We start from the raw sequence: 5,808 nt of genomic DNA, 5'->3' as shown, positions 1-5,808 counted from the left end.
AGGAAACTGTAGCAGTTCACCTGACCGATGCCAATAAGCAACTGAAGTCATTAATACATAGAAAGAGATTTTCTCATACCTTTGACCTTAACTTAAACGAGGCATGCATGTTTCATGCGATTACTGGATCCAAGGTCATTCTAGGGTTTATGGGTGAATGCTCTCGATCTGAGTTAATGTTGACCTATCTAGATTGGTGTTGCAGGAATAGACTCTTCTCTTCTCTCAAGGTCAGTTTCTGAATTCTGAGTTTGATTCTTCCAAGATCAAGAAAAACTCCCCCCACCAACCTCAATTTGTTTGAGAGATCCAAGATGTATATATATGTATAATATGAGCTTTAGCACCATACAAGGAATGATGGTTTCGAGTATGTAACTCATGCAAAGGTAGTCAACCTAAATATGGTCGAATTTATCTTACAGTGTGTTTACGTATGTATCCAAATTTAATTTTGTATAATCCACTTAATAACAAGGCCGGATTTTCTATCTGCAGGGATAAAGGATTGTGCTCTCTTTACATGTTTTCACCATACATTCAGAAGAGAAACTCACTTCTGAAAACTACAAAGTGTATCAGAAACGAATCACCTTCTTAAATTTGTGGTAGAGGGATGTGAGACAAGGGGAACATATACATCTTCTCTTGTCGGTAAAGGATTCAAACTCCTCCGTAGTATATTCGTAAGTGAAGAATGGTGCATCTTAATATATGCATTAATTAGCTTAAAAAAATATATTTAATAACTTGTGTTAGTACATATAGATTCTTGGGTGTATGGGTATAAATAGTTTATTGTAGTTGATATCCTTGTATTGATTTTTAATTCTTAGTAGGTGGATGCTGTTATTAATTATGGGGGAATAAAAAACTATTTTTTTTTTTTAACTGAAACTCTAATCTCAAAGCTGTGGCGTCCTACTCCTGTAGAGACCTAAAATTTTTGTTTCAAAATTTTCATGGAAAGTACATCTTAAAATATCGATGCTTGTGTGGAGGTCTCTTCAACACAAGAAGCCCACTTGTCATCATTTTGTGTACTTTGTTACGTTTTACTCTACTGTGAATTCTATAATTTATTCTATATGGATGTATTGTAGGGTGTCATATACTTCATTGTACATGTATAGCACTCAAACTCCTCGAAAACTATTCTATTAGATAGTCCTGTTGTGCTATTATACTTGAATTGAGATAACTCAGATCTTCTATCCGAAGGTAAATTCGTAGTTGGAAGGGCATATCCAATGAACTAGGTTCCCACCAATAAAATGTTTGGGACGATTATAATACATGTAGCTTTACACTTGCTTTTCTTGAGGTTACCCTAAAAAAATATATTTAATTAAAAATAAAAATAAACCCTTGCTTTGCCTGAGGGCTCTTTATATAATCGAACCTATGAGCACTTGGTTACAAACACAAAGACAACCTGATAGTCAAACACATGATTTTGTGAAAATACCATCTTACTGTGTTTATTTATGATTTATTATTTTTTTTAAAAGAAAAACTATATCTATGTTGACGCCTTGATATTGCTCTCATTGGGTCCTTATTTGCGTACGTACGTGCGTGACAAATGGTAGTCAAAGGGCCGACACTCATATCTTGCATCATATTGACTTCCACAATAAAAATTATAATACATGCAGCTTTATACTTGCTTTCCTTGAGAGGTTGCTTATATAGTCGAACCTTAAAGCACTTGGTCACAAATACAAACTCAACCACAATCTGATTGTCTAGCAGTGTCAAACACATGATTTTGTGAAAATACCATCTTACCCTCTTAATTTGTCCAAAAAAAAAAATCCTATATCTATAGATTGACACCTCAATATTGCTCGCATTGGCTTCTTTTTGTGTGCCTGCACGTGTGACCAATGGTAGTCAAAGGGCCGGCACTCTCATTTTACAACACATTGACTTTCAGAATAAAAAATTATAACTATATGATATAAGACGATCCTCAAAGGCCATGTCTAATAGAAACCTATAAGAGTGATGTAAAATTATACTAGGAAAAAAATAATAAATGAAGTAAAATAAGTGTTAGCCCCAAGGGGGAAAAATTAGAAGAGGCAAACAAGCCAGCAATGAAGTTCTTTTGACTGTGCTTTAATGGCAAAAGGTGGTGTTATTTTATAGTATCAATTCAAATATTACATTATATACACAATGGACCACAACTTGTGTGGGCCTTCACTAGGGTTAGGTATTCTATTAATCCTAAACCCCCACTAACTAAAAAAATTACCCTACACCTCCACACTTAAATAAAATAAAATTTTCCAAAAGATCCGGAGATTAAAGGTTAAGTAAACTAATATTCAAATGACAAAAATAATGTTTTTATTTTAAAATTATCACAAAAATAATGTGGCAAAATCTAAGCCACAAAAATAATCAGCTGACTACATAAAATAATGGAAAGAAAATGTCTACATGCTTAGGTAATTTCTAACGGATGGAATATAAGAGAGAATGGAAAGAAAATGTCAACATGCTTAGGTAATTTCTAATGGATGGAGCATGAAGAATAGTGTATAATTTTATTTTATTTTATTTATCAAAAATAAAACATACACTCTCTAATTTTAGCTTTTTTCTATTTGTTTTACTAATTAAAAAAGAAAAAAAAAAAAAGAGATATATAAATTAACTCAAAGGCAAAGTGTTGTGTAGAGACGCAGAGATGAAGAAGAGCGAGTCAAATAGACCAGGCCACTATGTAGCCAGCCATTGCAATGAATGAGCCTTCTCATTTCTTTACTTCAATTTAGACTCTAGATAATTTCCAACAAACCTGTAATTTATAATCTATATATACTATAATCATAATTCAAAAAGAATTAAAAAAGAGAATACTCTTTTGATTTTTGATCATCGTATTTAAACATAATACAAATTTGAAGTCCATGACTCTCTGGCAATCTTTTCTCTTTTAAGAAATCCCCTCCTGATATATAAAAAAGAAGATGGACGATGGAGATTACCCAAAAAAAAAAAAAGGTGGAATTACACTGGTGAATCCTTGATTTTTCCTACAATATTGTCCGATGGATCCTTCAATGTCTGCTTGTGGACGTCAATATGGTCATCATCATCATCATCTTCAATGGTAACTCCGGTCAAGGACTGAGCTTTCTGGGCTTGAAGATTCCAATCTGTTCTACCCAAAACCAATATCATGATGATCATACATGAGAACTGAGCCGCCAAGAGTCCCAACCATAACCCTTTGAAATCATAATCAAAGAAGAACGCCAAACCCACTGCCACCGGCATTCCAACTAGATAGAAAGAACCCAAATTGATATTTGCTCCTACCTTTGGTTGTGCAGTTCCTCTCAGAACTCCACAGCCTGTTGTCTGTGGACAGTTACCAAGCTCACATAATCCAATTATAGGCAAAACTAGTGACGTCAATGCGATAATCTCAGCATCTAGAGTGAACATTCTTGCCCAGACTGATCTCACTGAGAAAGCAAACATCAATGCTGAAAATCCGAAAAAGAAGCTACACAAGATACCCACAAGAGCAGCAAGCCTAGCTTTCCCTGGCTGGTTGGCACCCAATTCATTTCCAACCCTTGTAGATACGCTGAAGCTCAGAGAAGATGGAAAGATGTAGATTAGAGAAGTAGTTTGGATAAGTATTCCCATGGATGCCACTGTTATTCTTGGATTCGATAGAAGCCCACATAAGAGAATCATGAATTCGTACCACCACCATTCTAGACATACTGAAATGCAGCTTGGAATGGCCAAATTGAGGAGTGATTTCCACCCTTTTAAGCATTCCCATGAAATACCTCCCCAGGTCTCCTTGTATACCCCGAACATGTAGATATAGACGATCAGAGAACTAACGAGGTTGAAATTAGTCCAAACGCCACTCAGAGCTACGCCTTTGATTCCAAGATCGAGAACGGAGACAAGGAGATAATTGATGGGTATATGGAGAAGGATTGCCAGTGTGGCGCAATAAGTTAGTGGTAGTGTTATGGATTGACTTCGAAGGTAGATTCGAAGTGGGTGGAGAAGAGATTGAGCAAGAAGATCAGGCAAAGAATACAGAATGTATGATTGTGCTTGTCTGGCTATATCTGCTTCTTGACCGCAATGGGTAAGGATTTTCTCCACATTTAACCAAAGCAGAGCGATGGGGATTGAGGTGACGAGAAGGAGAAGCACAGTTCTCTGCAAGGAGAGGCCGAGCAAAGTATGGCGTTTAGCACCAAAAGCTTGGCCACAAATGGGTTCCATTCCCATGGCGAGGCCGGAGAGGATAGAGTAAGCAGTGATGTTTGCGAAGCCAATGGCTAGAGAGCCGCCAGCTAAGGCCAGGTCACCTAGGCGGCCAAGGAAGAGCATGGAGATCATGGAACGAGGGTAGAGTAAAAGACCCGTGAGCACCATGGGAAGAGCTATGTTTGCTATGGATTTGGCTTCGTTAATGGCAAGAGAGAAGTGGGATGTTGAAGCAGTAGTGGATGGGTTTTCATGATCATGAGATTGTAATTTTGATTCTTCTGCTTCTAACAGTCCTTCTTCTTCTTGTTGATGATGTTGTTGTCGTTGTTGGGATGTTAGGAATTTGGGTATCAAAGGAGCTAACATGTCGGGTCCAGAAGGTTTGGTGTAGGGAAGGTATGTTTGGTCTGATTCTGGGTCGCATTTACAGGTCTCTGGAAAGCCAATTAACCGACACATGACTCTGAGCTTACTGCATGTTGATACCCGACAGGGGAAGCCACAGACAAGGATGGTTTCTTCTTCTAGGTTTTGGTTGGTAGAAGCAGCCAAACTGAAACTTGCAGTCCTGCACATAAGCAAACACATAACCAGAGAGAGAGAGAGAGAGAGAGAGAGAGAGCAGGAATTGGGAGTTGGGTCTTGGAGAGGGAGAGGTCAGAAGAGGCGACTTGGGATGTTTAGGATGGTGAGGGCAGGTTTTAAAAGGGGGATAAAAGAACCAGTGTAATCGTTTTACCTTTGAAGGTTGACGGAAATGGGTTTTCATTTTCTACCCAGCAATCGAAATGACCACGTCATCTAAATTGCAGGAAGAGTTAAGGGAAGGGTGGGGTGGGGACCATCTGAAGATATCTGGGACTGGGAGGGGTGGCCTATATTATTTGGCACGGAACGTAAGGATAGCAGCCAAGAACACGGGCGACGGTGAGTCATGCGCGAAGGAAAAAATCTCAGAAACTAGAAAACAAAGAATTAATCCAAGTTCATTAATGGTGGTGGTGGTGATGATGATGAAAAACTTACTAAAAATAGTAGCTAAAGCCGCCGTGAAAGGTGGGGAGCGGAAACTGTGAAGCTGCTGTATGACTATGGGACAATCTATGGTTGCGTGCACATTGCGGGCTGACTTGGTGCAAAGGGGGCGGCAGGGGCGGTGGCTACAGATAGGAGACACAACACAGAGCCCCCACGCTCGCCTTCTTCTTTGTTTGATGGCTTCTTTCTGGCATGTTGTGAACTTATCATTGGATCACAGTCCTCAATGGCCATAGGTTTCATCTCGAAGCGACTCCACACACACAGAGAGAGAGAGAAAGTCTGTCTTGATGTGGGGAACTTCAAATCTCCAACCCCACTTCCTGCCTCCTTTGTTGAAACTTGACATAGTCAACATTTGAAAGAAAGAAAACCAAAACTCTAACCCACAGATATCAACGATCAAAAAGGAGTTCTAAATCAATTTTGAATCGTATATATTGTGCCGGCAGGTTCATTTTGATTATGGGAAAAAGGGTTTGTTTTAAATTTTTTTTGAGCGTATTG

General features: G+C 38.5%; 1 pseudogene; it reads right to left on the bottom strand.

Annotated features, from left to right (window-relative positions):
• Window positions 1–2,914: 2,914 nt before the first annotated feature.
• On the bottom strand, window positions 2,915–4,918 carry LOC149030149 (protein DETOXIFICATION 49 pseudogene; annotated as a pseudogene).
• Between the last annotated feature and the right edge of the window lie 890 nt (window positions 4,919–5,808).

Source organism: Hakea prostrata, chromosome 1 (assembly GCF_041222555.1).
Source record: "Hakea prostrata isolate BN-2017 chromosome 1, UWA_Hpros_2, whole genome shotgun sequence".
Lineage (NCBI taxonomy): Eukaryota > Viridiplantae > Streptophyta > Magnoliopsida > Proteales > Proteaceae > Hakea > Hakea prostrata.
This window is presented reverse-complemented; position numbering and strand designations above follow the sequence as displayed.